The following is a 15,588-nucleotide window of genomic DNA, read 5'->3' as shown; positions in this document are numbered from 1 at the left end:
GATAATGATATGATAATATTAATACTAACAATAATGATAATTTTAATAATTTTAATTACTAGTAATAATAATATCAATGATAATAATAAATCTTATTTGTTATAATAGTATTAATATTATTAATGATAATAATCATATTAATAATACCATCACTTATGTAAATCAGATTTTATATACATATATATGTATAGCTTATGTTGGATATAATATTATTTCTAATACAAATATTAATATCAATAATAACAATAATAAAGGTAATGATCATAATATTAATATAACAACTATATTTAAACTTGTGATTGAATTTAACATAATACCATTTATTATTTATGTATTATTATATTATATGATGACATTTACTAAATATTTATTATTTATATATTCTATATATATATATATATATATATATATATATATATATATATATATATATATATATAATAGAGATCATATATAAATTCATAATAACATATATATATATATATATATATATATATATATATATATATATTATATCAGTAACTTAATTATTCTAATTATTATTTTACATTTTAAATTTCCATTAATTAAAGTATGCTCTATTTGATCAAAATATTATATATATATATATATATATATATATATATATATATATATATATATATATATATATATATATATATATATATATATATATATATATATATATATTCTTTTATTTTTATTTATAATATATATATATACATTTTTATTTACCTATAACTGTTCGTGAATCGTTGGAAATGGTCAAAGGTCAAATGATTGTTTTGAAATAATTCAAAAGTTTTGAGACTCAACATTATAGACTTTGCTTATCGTGTTGAAATCATATAAAGATTAAGTTTAAATTTGATCGGAAATTCCCAGGTCGTCACAGAATCACCATAGGGTGTCACCGACTTGTGAATCACCCGCCAATACATAAGAGGTCACCGACTTGTGAAACACCTACTAAGACATAAAGGGTCACTAACTTGTGAATCACCATGAGGTGTCACTGACTTGTGAATCACCTACGAAGACAATACCGACCCGTAGTTCTCATCACCCATACTATCAATAAGTTACCAACTTGTGACATAACACCAATACTCACGATGTGGCACCTAAGGCCCATATCGCGTACAAGTAAATAAACTACATACATACATGTATAAATATTCTACTCAGCTCGATTACTTGAGGAGCTAATCCCGCCTGAGCTCCAAGTTGTCCAAATGTAAATCACCTAAGTAATTCACAACAATTAAGCTAAACACTCTAGCTTATGCCCAAAATCACCATAAGTGCAATTTCAACCCGTTTGCACTTACTTCCATTTTGACTAAGTCAAATCTCACCCATACCACTCATAATCACAACCAACTAATGATTATATTCCAATAACACATTTTACTCAATGTTTAATCATCAAATCGCCTACTTGCACTATTTTGACACAAAACCTATTTTGAGCTAAACTCAAGTCAAAACACCAAATCTTGCAAGCTTACACCTTTAATCACTAATAACCTAAGTTAGCTAGTGATTTCAACATCCAAACATGATCATCAAATCATTAATTTCATCATCCAACCCAAAACCCACCAATAAGGGTCATCAACACCATTTACTAGCTTAAATCTCCCATTAATAAGCTAGATGGGTTTCCTCGAGAACCCACTAGTTCAAACCCTAACATGAACATTAAATTAAATAATGAAATTCGAAGTTAGAACTTACCACAATAGCCAAAACGTAGCTAGGAGCGAGATGAACAACTTTAACTCATGCGACTTGACCCAATTCACTCTTCTTCTTCCTCAAATCGAGCTCTCTCTCTAAACTCTCTTTCTCACTCTAAGATAGGATGAGATGGTTTTGTGTGGGTGAAATGAGATCCAAAATAGGATCTAGTCATCTTTGAAGGCTCCAAACCGACACCCAAGTGAATTGACCAAAATGGCCCTTCTTATTTTTACACAACAACAAAACTGCACAAAAACCCTCTGTGGACCGTCGGTCCAAAGTGGACCGCCGGTCAACTCCTGACCTGCCTATTTCAATAATCCCATGCTGGACCGCCGGCCCAGGTTGCACCTGTTTCCAGTTTATGTTGGATTTGGATCGTCGGACCAAAGTGGACCGCCGGTCCACACCTGAGTTGTTAACATTTGAACTTGTTTGCTAGATTTGGGATGTTACAGCAACGCTCTCGATAGTTTACCATCCTAAAACACGGGATTTCTCTTCTATCACCATCACCTTTCAACACCCAAACAGCTTTCTAGCCTAGTATAGATACTATTCGTGTACCAGAATTCCTTCAACAACAAGTTCTTAGTTAATCAACCATCGCACGGTGTCACACAACCCCTAACACACTCACCAACACTGGATGAGCTACTCGCCTTGACCGTCTATTAAGGAGGGCCTTGGCCTCACAACGCACCAAGTTCTGACAAATCATGGTATTACACCCTCGAAAATCTAACCGCAACCGCGCATTTCAAGTTGAAGCATTCGGAGCCGGCACTCCACATCCCATAATCACTCGCAAAGCAGAATGATTCACTAGATATTTTCACAAACACGCTTCCCAAACAAGGAGAATGATGCAATCTCCCCGACACAAAACTCAGTGTCACTTACCAACACCATCCAAGATTCACAACTTTCTAGATTTACGCTACGGATGCACCCTTTAGGGTATGTCCGCACCTCTACTTCATGATTCTAAGGGACCACAATGGGCCTCGCACCACCATTTGGTGATTCTCGATCCCCCTTTTCATGAGGACCTAAGCCGCACACAACCATCACCACAAAATCCCACGCACAATCTCTTCGAATCATGACTCGGCGGTCGCAACACCCGACCTTGAGTCCCACACCATCAGCACGTCGCTCAACCTCGTTAGGAATCTGCATCTTTATTGAGGTCAATAATGTTACCGTCTGACACTTCTTGCATTAAAATACTACCAAAACTTCCTCAGGGAATAATAAAACTCCCCCACTTAGGATTCAACTCCACACTTCAATCACGAAGATAGTAACATCCCTCAAACTTATCATTCACCAACATACATGACCATCATCATCATCGATCATATAGACATCGATTCCCGAGAATCAACTTCAACTCCTGAAGTCATCAAACGCATACATCCTCAATGTCTTACTTACAATGACATCACACCTTGACTAATGCGAGTCGCATTAGTCTCCCTTAGGAAGACTCTCACAAAATTCCTTCGCACATCTTCGAGCTAGGTATAAGCCATCACGCTCCATCAGTCCTACCAATTACTCGAGCTCACTCGAACTTCCACTCAATCATCAGTCGATCACTATTTGGCCCTTTCTCACTCTCAGGGAGAAGAGTGACCAATCCGACACAATAAAATAATCGGCCGCACTAAACAACGCATCATCATCAGTCACAACCTAGTAGATAGTCGCCTTGCCAATCATTACAACCCACCGAGCTCTTAGGAGCAACAGGGTTCACCCACCCCGTGAGCTCATCAACACACGCAACTCATCACCACCCTCAGGTTGTACATATCAAATGACCATAAGGTTTACTAGCCCCACTTCGCTTCACACGAAGTATGCACGACAACCCTCTCGAACATCGACTTTCACAATCGTCGGATCATGATCGCCTGATAATTCCGCATCACCATCACTGTCGGATCACGACTTTCACACATCACACTAGCAGGTATAAAATAGGCACCTGACACAGTGTCGACAACTCCCACTACCCTCTACTGAGGTTTAAATCTCGGTCCTTAGGGTTCCATACACCCGACATTGTCCAACACGCCACAACAAGACTATCCTAGGCTATGTAACATAGCTTAGCTAAATCCTACACAACACACTAAGGATTGCTTGGTAACACTAAGGCTAACACTCTCCGCGCACCGATACAACCATCAATACGGGAAAGATTCCGTAAGGAACTTACCCTAATTCCACAAACAACCAACATAAAGCATCAACATAAAGGGTCTCACTCCCGTGAGTTTAATGACCCAAGCACACACCAATACATCATCGTCATAGGCGACCTACAACCAGAGTCGCTACCGGATTCACCTCTTCGTACTCACCCGAGTACCTACCCGAAACACACCAAAGAGACTTATTACATCCCAGTACGGGGTCAAAATTCTTCGTCACACACTCACATCGATCATCCTAGTTACAGTAAATAACTAAACCAAATCAAACTCAACAGCACACCCACTACTTAGGGTGACCACGCACACGTCAAATCCCGTGAGTTCACCTACCCACATCAACTAACCATACCTACCGTAACACCCTTCGACCGAAAATAGGATAACCAAGAGAATCGAGACATTGATTTAGCTGGCTTATTTAATTTTCAAGACTACTCAAGTGATTAGTCATGACTAAGTCAGTTGCATCTTGTCTTGCTGTGATCATGTGGATGATTCGCAGTAGGATATCATCTAGACTTGTCTTTGGTGAGGTAGTGGGTTTAGTGGGTGGGTTGTGTGGATGAGCTAGGATCTTACCGGAGTAGACAATAGAGTCCTCACATTCAGCCTCGTATACCTTGGCAGGATGTAGGTTAGTACAATTCTGGCATAATTGCACTTGAGACACATGTTGCGGGAGTTTCTTTAGCTCTCTGACTTCTTTGGTGAGGTTTTCTATTTGGTCCGAGAGAAATTTGATGGTTTTATTTTCGATAGGATCGGAGTCGGAAAGCGATGTTGCTGATGAAATGTGCTCTTCCGTGTTCCAATCGTGATGGTGCAAACTCATCTCCTCGATCAATCTCCAGGACTCGTCAGCAGTGAATTTCGTAAAGTTACCTTGAGAAACAGCATCAAGAGTATACTTATTGTTCCGATTCAGACCTTTGTAGAAGGTCAAAATTTGATCAGAGCTCTCAAGACGGTGATTCGGGCATCTTCGAAGCAAGTGTTTGAATCTTTCCCATGCAGTGTAGAGTGATTCATCGCATACTTGTTGAAAGTTTACGATATCATTCCTAAGTCTGATTTGTTTTGATGGGGGAAATCTTGATTAAGAAAGTTGTTGTCATTTCCTCCCATGAGGTGATAGAGTTGGGTTCTAACCCCTCGAACCAAGTTTTTGCATGAAGAGTTAAGGAATAGGGGAACAGATACAAATGAACTACATCTTGTTCAACCCCGTTTTGCTTATATGAGTTGGATAAGGAGAGGAATTAATCTAAGTAAGAGTTGGGATCATCAATTGGTAAGCCGTGGGACTGGAAATGGTTATGAATGAGTTGTATGATGCTATGTTTAAGCACAAAAGACGCTCTGTTAACCTCTGAATAGAGCATCGGTCCTCCTAGATCTTCTAACGAGGGTTTGGTGATGTCAGCGAGAGTGATGCGTGAGACCATCGTCGAACTATCGGTAGATAAGTGTGGATCTCGTCTGATAGGTACAATGTATGATATCATATAGAAGAAAGGATGTGTCAAAAGAATTCTTAGCCGTCTAAGTAAGTTAAACCATCCTAAAGGTTCACTAATAAGGAAGTCCATTTTAAACTTTTTAATTAATCAAAATCAAGCTAAAATTATCTAACCTAACTACGGTAAAGTAGTAACTTCTGACAAAGCTAGTCTCAGTCAAAAGGGTCTCTTAAAAACTAACTAATCTAAACAGGCTCCAAATCGTACTACCGCTCCCGCGCAGTGGTGCAAAAATTTAACTACTTCTGTGATATGCCCGAATCGAACGGTTTATTTATGCGGTGTTGTTAGGTCACAAAACATCAATTCAGGATATCAATAGAAGAAGTTGATTGTTTAATTTATATATGCTAGGCCTAAATCTATTATTCCTTCCTATGGGTTAACAAGGGCAAATATGACCTAGAGTCGTTCCTTGAGCGGTCGAATTTGAAAAGGAGCTTATTCAGATAATTTAGTAATTAAGATGGGTTTGTACACAATTTAATATCCAAGACTAGCGGCCAGGTACACCTTGTGTGGAGAGGCAGGATCCTTTTGGTCCCAATAAATTGGCGACTGTTCGGAAAATCCAACAACCAAGTCCAACCGGTTTATTCTAGACACCACTTTATCCAGAATATCAAATTGTGTAAAAGCAATAGTTGGGTTGATTTGATTTATAATTGTATTTAAAATATTAATGCAATATAATTAAAATAAGCTAGCTAGCATGCAACAACTAAGGACAGAGAAAACGTGATTCACCATGATTTAAGATAACGTAGTGTCAGGATGATTGCGAGACACTCATTGGATAGATATACCTTGGTGTAAAAACTATATTCCCTACTAATTGATTTCTCGATTAACATGTCACAAGGAACTAGGCTATCATGATTCTGATCAGATGGACTATACTCAACTCCCGATGCTTTATCCGGTTTAAGGATATAAGCGGCCCATCTTGGATGCAGTGCATACCTTGGGCGCACGAATAAAGTAGCATAGCCTTATATATATAATATCCAACCTTTCTTAACACCTTAGTGTATCACCCAAGTGAGTGGTTATGATTGTATTTCGAATTCCTTTCTGTCAATGGTTTGGTAAAATCTAAGAGTTTGTAGACAAATTAGAACCTCTGATAGTTCTCATTCATCCTTAAATATTTATAAGCTTAGTTTGTATTGTAGTGCGTAAAATTCTCATTTATGATTTAAGCCATCCCTTACTTAAATCTACCCAATAAATCCCTTAGTTATCCACCATGTACTCGACTTATAGTGGTTCCATAGCTTCTAACCTTGACCATGCTCAATTGTTCCTATAGTACATCAATACTATACTCTACTGTTGCAACAGTATTTCCTCGAGTCTTATACTCTTGACCAATGTCTTGATCTGGTCCTATGGTAATTCCCCATGTACTTTATAGTATTTCCGATGAGTTCATACCTTGACCAATGTATAAACACGAATAATTAATTACCTTATAATTGTCAACTTCATAAAAGGTTTTAATCACATTTATTGGTGGAAGGACGATAATAACGAGGTTTAATATCATAGACAGAAAGAGAGTACGAAACGATAATCATCCCTAACTAACATTATTAAATCATGGCAAACAATCAAGCAATTACTCATACATCATGGTAACAAGCATTTCTAATATTAATAAATCACAAACATCTAACAAGAATATTATAATAAATTAATAAAAGAAATGAAATATATTACCAAATAATGTTGGCAGAATAACACTTCTATATCTTCATAATATCCATAGCGTTACAATGCTTGATAGCTTCTACAACTAACTACATACTAATCGCCTATTGATCACTAGAGAGCGACAATAGAGAGATAATTATTTTCCCAATCTCTATACTTTTCTCTCTCTAGAAACTAGAGAGAGAACTAATCTCCTATAGATCACTAGAGAGCGACTATATAGAGATGTTTTAGAGAGAGAAGTGAAGAAGGTGTGTGTTGAAATGAATGCAAAAATGTCTTTAAATAGGCAAAAAATTTCTGGAAAACGGCTGGCAGGCCGTTTGGCAAGCCGTTTGCTGGATCGTAACTTGTCTTTCACCGTTTTCGCTCTAGAATCTTCGTTTTAGCTCCGTTTCTGAAGATTCTTGCTCCCACACATTCGTAATTGAATATCCTACAACATGAGATTAAGTAAATAAACTTTTCTAAAAATTATAAAATAAGTTATTTAAACACGAGTTAATCGTCTTAGCCGGTTTTGCTCGTTTTTCCTCGTTTTTCATTCGTTTTTAGTGATTCTTGAAACATAGCCTTCGTAATGACATAATCTACTAAATGAAGCAAGTAAATGCTTATTTAGATAATAAAGTTAATTACTATATCATAAATGGGGCTAATATCGGGGGTAAAAACGTGACTATTTAGCCGATATCAACTTTCGCCGTGTATTTAAAAAAAATTATGGTGTTACAGTTCCAGACACTTCTCACACCTACACTGTACCTAACTTTCTTCACCACTTGAAACCCTAATCTTCAAATGCGTTTTTATGTTTGATTCAAGATAGAAATCTGTTGCAAGACATTTCTAGAGTCTAAATAAGGTAAGATTCGTGCATTTTCATGTCCAAATCAGTGTACAATTCATTTTTTGTATTAGTTTTTGTATAAAAGATACTTTTTCAAATCTTGCTAAATTGATGTTGTTTGTGTGAAAATATTGTGGGTTTATGTCTAAAAGTGTTTTGTAAACTATTCGTGTTCAGTTTTGGGGTCAAATCGAGTCCAACATCGAGATTTGGTGATTATTGCCCAAACCCCATAACTTTGCTGCTAGTGCAGCTCAAGAACACAGTCGAACGACTGTCTCTGGACAGTCAATAGTTTTTCTAGAGAGTCGGTAGTTTGTCTAGAAAGTCGGTCGACTATCTCTGGACTGTCGGTAGTTTGTCTAGAAAATAGGTAGTTTGTCTTTTGAAGGACAGTTGGTAGTTTTTCTTTTGAAGGACAGTCGGTAGTTTTTCTCTGGACAGTCGGTAGTTTGACTCGGTAGTTTGTCTAGACAATCGACTGACTTTCTATGACAGACTACCGAAATGGGTAGTGTAATACCCCGTTAGAATCCACTAACGGTGTATCAACTCTGGTCCCACAGTTTAATGGCCACGCCCTCTATATGTGACGTTTTCGAAAAAGTATTCGCATTAAATCTCAAAATAAAGTCATTTATTAAAGAAATCATTCTAAAAGGCGGTTGACATAAATGACTGACATAAGTAACTCAAAACATTATTTGAAACAAAGGTTTTCAATGCTAATATATGTTTTTGAAATAAAAGTGACAAAGTATGCTGGACAACATCCAGAACTAGCAGCTAACAAGCAATCATGACAACTATGCAAAGCGGAAGCAATACCTCTATGGACCTGAGATAAAAACCTACAAAACATCAACGAAAAACGTTGAGTGAATCGACAGGTTTAGTAAAGCATTTCATAAGTTAGGACACAAGATTTCTGAAAAACATCGTAAAAAATATACATAAGCATGAGCACTTGATTATAAAGCTTTAACCCTGCGGATAGCTAAAGCGCTACACGTCTTCCCTTTACTCTTTCTAAGCGTACAACGATCAAATGTACAAGTTACAACAGAATAAGCACCTCGTAGGTGTAGTGACCCGAACTTTTCCATGTTTATATATATTAATTGAGATTGATGTTTACATGATTAAATGTTTCCAACATGTTAAGCAATCAAACTTGTTAAGACTTGATTAATTGAAATAGGTTTCATATAGACAATTGACCACCCAAGTTGACCGGTGATTCACGAACGTTAAAACTCGTAAAAAAAACTATATGATGACATATATATGGTTATATATATAGTTAACATGATATTATGATAAGTAAACATATCATTAATTATATTAACAATGAACTACATATGTAAAAACAAGACTACTAACTTAATGATTTTTAAACGAGACATATATGTAACGATTATCGTTGTAAAGACATTTAATGTATATATATCATATTAAGAGATATTCATACATGATAATATCATGATAATATAATAATTTAAAATCTCATTTGATATTATAAACATTGGGTTAACAACATTTAACAAGATCGTTAACCTAAAGGTTTCAAAACAACACTTACATGTAACGACTAACGATGACTTAACGACTCAGTTAAAATGTATATACATGTAGTGTTTTAATATGTATTTATACACTTTTGAAAGACTTCAATACACTTATCAAAATACTTCTACTTAACAAAAATGCTTACAATTACATTCTCGTTCAGTTTCATCAACAATTCTACTCGTATGCACCCGTATTCGTACTCGTACAATACACAGCTTTTAGATGTATGTACTATTGGTATATACACTCCAATGATCAGCTTTTAGCAGCCCATGTGAGTCACCTAACACATGTGGGAACCATCATTTGGCAACTAGCATGAAATATCTCATAAGATTACAAAAATATGAGTAATCATTCATGACTTATTTACATGAAAACAAAATTACATATCCTTTATATCTAATCCATACACCAACGACCAAAAACACCTACAAACACTTTCATTCTTCAATTTTCTTCATCTAATTGAACTCTCTCAAGTTCTATCTTCAAGTTCTAAGTGTTCTTCATAAATTCCAAAAGTTCTAGTTTCATAAAATCAAGAATACTTTCAAGTTTGCTAGCTCACTTCCAATCTTGTAAGGTGATCATCCAACCTCAAGAAATCTTTGTTTCTTACAGTAGGTTATCATTCTAATACAAGGTAATAATCATATTCAAACTTTGGTTCAATTTCTATAACTATAACAATCTTATTTCAAGTGATGATCTTACTTGAACTTGTTTTCGTGTCATGATTTTGCTTCAAGAACTTTGAGCCATCCAAGGATCCATTGAAGCTAGATCCATTTTTCTCTTTTCCAGTAGGTTCATCCAAGGAACTTAAGGTAGTAATGATGTTCATAACATCATTCGATTCATACATATAAAGCTATCTTATTCGAAGGTTTAAACTTGTAATCACTAGAACATAGTTTAGTTAATTCTAAACTTGTTCGCAAACAAAAGTTAATCCTTCTAACTTGACTTTTAAAATCAACTAAACACATGTTCTATATCTATATGATATGCTAACTTAATGATTTAAAACCTGGAAACACGAAAAACACCGTAAAACCGGATTTACGCCGTCGTAGTAACACCGCGGGCTGTTTTGGGTTAGTTAATTAAAAACTATGATAAACTTTGATTTAAAAGTTGTTATTCTGAGAAAATGATTTTTATTATGAACATGAAACTATATCCAAAAATTATGGTTAAACTCAAAGTGGAAGTATGTTTTCTAAAATGGTCATCTAGACGTCGTTCTTTCGACTGAAATGACTACCTTTACAAAAACGACTTGTAACTTATTTTTCCGACTAGAAACCTATACTTTTTTTGTTTAGATTCATAAAATAGAGTTCAATATGAAACCATAGCAATTTGATTCACTCAAAACGGATTTAAAATGAAGAAGTTATGGGTAAAACAAGATTGGATAATTTTTCTCATTTTAGCTACGTGAAAATTGGTAACAAATCTATTCCAACCATAACTTAATCAACTTGTATTATATATTATGTAATCTTGAGATACCATAGACACGTATACAATGTTTCGACCTATCATGTCGACACATCTATATATATTTCGGAACAACCATAGACACTCTATATGTGAATGTTGGAGTTAGCTATACAGGGTTGAGGTTGATTCCAAAATATATATAGTTTGAGTTGTGATCAATACTGAGATACGTATACACTGGGTCGTGGATTGATTCAAGATAATATTTATCGATTTATTTCTGTACATCTAACTGTGGACAACTAGTTGTAGGTTACTAACGAGGACAGCTGACTTAATAAACTTAAAACATCAAAATATATTAAAAGTGTTGTAAATATATTTTGAACATACTTTGTGTAACATCCCGCGTTTTTCCGTTAAATTTATTTTTAACACCGTCTTTTTCTTTTAAATATACCTTTCGTTATTTAAATTCGTAGTTTCCGTTGACTAACGTTCATAATAATTCCGTCATTTAATTATAACATCTCTCGTTAACTTGCGTTTTAAAAATATTCGATCGGTTAAATCCCGCACCCGCTTTGAAACTCGAGGGACCGGAGTTGCCAAATGGGCAAACTAGTTGACTAGGTCAACTAGTCAACCCATTTCATCCATTCCATCATCTCCCTCATCCCTTTTCTCTCCATCTCAAGAACACACACACAAACCCATTCCATTCATTCATCATCTAAATTCAATCTTGGAAGCTCACAACAAATCCGATTACATATTTGGAATCCTCTCTTCATCCTCTACAATTTGATACCAACTTCATCTCGTTTGGGTAACATTTCTAAAACTCTAGATTTCTCTAAATTCGTGTTTTTGATTTGAAATGGTGTTAGTTAGTGTCTATGGCTCGAGTCTAACATGAATATATGTTTGGTTTGCTCGATTTGTTGTTTTTGGAGTAACTAGCATGAACTTGAGATGGGTGTGCTTAATCCTTGATTTTGGATGAGTTAATGTTGTTAGATTGTTAAAGTGCATGTTTTAATTGTGTTACTAGTATCACTAGCTTCATTTTGATGTGTAGGTTGATTTGTAAAACTTCAAAAACATGATTAATGATTTTGTGATTCTTGACTAGGGTTTGATGGTTCTTGACATGAATTTTTGGATGCTTGAATGCCATGGAATGTTAATTGTTAGTGTTTAGTTGTAATGTATGCTCCATTACCTTCAAAACGGCATATCATATGTGTGAATTAGTTTCCCGAAACTCAAATTGCATTTGATGAACTTGAAACCTTGAAATGAACGTTTAATGATCACTTGATGAGTTTTCGGCTATTGTAAATGATGTTGTCGTTTGATGATAAGTGCTTAGTTGTGTTCCTTGTCAAAAGAGCTTTCCAACGGTATAAGATACGTCTTCTAGTTGTTTACGGTTTGCGTTTTATGGTTATTTGAAGTTTTGACCAAGACTTGAACCTTGAAACTGACCAGGTGCCAGACCACGTGTTATGTCGCGGCGCGACACATCTGGCCGCGGCGCGGCATATGCCGTGGTCAGATTCTGACCTATTTTGTCAAATTTCGAAAAATGTTTGCTATGCTACGCACCTCCGATTAACATGTAACTTGGCCAACATGCTCATATATGACTTCTAAGCTTAGAAAAATAGTTCGGGACCCGACCCGAACGTGTTGACTTTTCGTTGACTTTGACCAAGTTTGACTTTTTGTCAAACTTAACCAAATACTTATGCAACCTTTCTAACATGATTATTTACTAGTATCTTGCATGAAACTTGACAATTTGATTCACATGCTAATATAATCGAGTCGTAACGAGCCATAGGACTAATTGAACATCTTTGACCGTTTGTGTTTACCGTTATTGATATAACCTATATGTTTAGGTCAAGACTAGCTTTGTCTTTGCACGCGTCTACTTGTTGAAGTACTTTATTAACTCTTGCACTCAAGGTGAGATCATAGTCCCACTTTTTCAATCACTTTTATTCTTTACATCGTGGGCTGAGAAACACATACATTTCATACTTATTTACTTTTCATGCTTTTACATTGTGAACAAATACGAATACAAAGATGCATACGAGTTTGAACAAAAGTCCTCAATCCAATTATCATTAGTTCCACTTGCAGGGTGTAAGTGTAAGCGTGTAATTATGTTGTGTGGCCATACGGGTTTAACAAACCCTCATTCAGACGGTTCGCTACCGTTAGTGAATGAAATATAATTTCAACAATGTATAGTGTAAGTTCTAACACTAAATTCAAAATTTAGAGGGAAGATTCGGTTAAGCCTTGATAATTGGGTGCTCGTGATACAAATACTATTTTGGAATGTGAACGATTCTGGTTGAACAATTCTTAAAGAACCTTGTGGTTCAATACAATTTACTTACTAAACCTATGATTTCACCAACGTTTTCGTTGACAGATTTCTATGTTTTTCTCAGGTCTTGCACGATATGTGAAACATGCTTCCGCTTACTATTTGATACTTGCATCCGATGTCGAGTATACATGCATTTCATGGAGCGTCTTTTGACTTTACTTTAGACCGTGTCGCCTAGACTTCAATCGTACTTATAACGTTGTAACTTAACTTTTGGTTGAACAATTCTTGTAAACTTTGAAACAATCTTTATTTTGAAATGAAGGCGACATATTTTGGTCAAACGTTATCTTAAAGACTTATAATCAGGTAATGGGACCCACGTAGCCGACGCCGTCACTTGACGATTTGTCGGGGTCGCTACAAGTGGTATCAGAGCCTTGGTTGTAGGGATTTAGAGTTCATTTGTGTCCACCCCGAGTCATAGGGTACATAGGTGAATCTAGACTACAACCGGCATATAGACTGCAGTAGGAATTACTTGACTATTTGTGCATTTATACTCGAACTCTTCTATCATATCTAACTTGTATTCGATCTTGATCTTACGTTAATAAATTTTGTTGACGCGCCACCTTGACTTTATGAAGTAATGTTAAATGCACATGAGAATCAGGGTAATATAATTTCCGGGATTATATTACGGTGATTCACATGGACGTTCCGACATTATGACATAAAGAATTTAGGGCGAGTCAAGGAAAATTTTCTCTCTATCCTTATTCCATACTCCGGTTAGTATTGTTGAAAATACTAACCAACGATATTCTTGTGTCATGAAGGAACAATGGCTCGTCGACGCGCTCCTCCCGAAACTCCCGAACAAGCCCTCCAACGTATGATAGCCACTGCCGTGGATGCGGCCATGGCCGGTCACTCCTCCAACAACAACAATAACAACCACAACCACAACAACCATGGAGCCGGTAATTCAAACGAGGGTTGCTCCTACAAAACTTTCATGGGGTGCAAACCTCACACCTTCGATGGGACCGGAGGACCGGTTGTGCTCACCCGATGGTTTGAGCAAACAGAAGCCGTTTTTAGCATAAGCGGTTGTCGGGACCAAGACAAAGTCAAATATTCCACCCACACTTTTGCCGGTATCGCCCTCACATGGTGGAATACGTATGTGCTGTCGGTGGGTATCGATGAAGCCCACACACTCTCATGGGCCGACTTAAAGAAAAAGATGATCACCGAATACTTCCCGCGCGAAGAGACCCGTAAGCTCGAACACGAACTAAGAACTTTAAAAGCGGTCGGGAATGACCTAAAGGCATATAATCAACGATTCTCCGAACTTGCTTTAATGTGCCCAAATCTTGTGAACCCCGAATCTTTAAGGGTTGAACTTTACATGGATGGTCTCCCCAAGAGCATCAAACAAGGAGTAATGTCATCCAAACCCGCTAACCACCAAGAGGCTTTGAATATGGCCCGCCAATTGATTGAAACAGTGGACGAAATTGAAGTGCCGGCACCTAAAGCCGAGGATAAATCGGGTGACAACAAAAGAAAATGGGAAGCCCCCCAATCAAGCAATTACAACAACCCCGCCAAAAAGCCCTTCATCCCCAACGACAAGAAAGGTTATACCGGACACCTACCGTATTGTAACGAGTGCTACAAACATCATTTAGGTGAATGTGGCAAACCTTTTTGCTTGAAGTGTCAAAGAAGTGGCCATGTAGCCCACGATTGTAGGAATACCGCTCCCGTGACTCAAAAGGAGCCCAATGCACCCAAGACGGGTGTTTGTTTTGAATGTGGCCAACCGGGTCATTTTAGGAGTGCGTGCCCAAATAAGAAAATCAACCCCAACGCACGCCGTTAAACTTTCAACATCAACGCCTAGGATGCCCGAGACGACGATGGACTAGTCACGGGTATGTTTCTCCTTGAAATTCTCACGTTTCATGTTTATTCGATTCGGTTACCGTTAGACATTTTATAAACAAGTCTTTGACTCGTGCTCTTTACATTCCACTTTTTCCCCTAGATACTACTTAGACGATTTAAGTGACCAACGGAAAATATTGTGTGCCTATAAATTTTATTGGAGGATATACGTTAAGACTTTTGACTTGA

This window comes from Rutidosis leptorrhynchoides, chromosome 6 (assembly GCF_046630445.1).
Source record: "Rutidosis leptorrhynchoides isolate AG116_Rl617_1_P2 chromosome 6, CSIRO_AGI_Rlap_v1, whole genome shotgun sequence".
Taxonomy (NCBI): Eukaryota; Viridiplantae; Streptophyta; class Magnoliopsida; order Asterales; family Asteraceae; genus Rutidosis; species Rutidosis leptorrhynchoides.
This window is presented reverse-complemented; position numbering follows the sequence as displayed.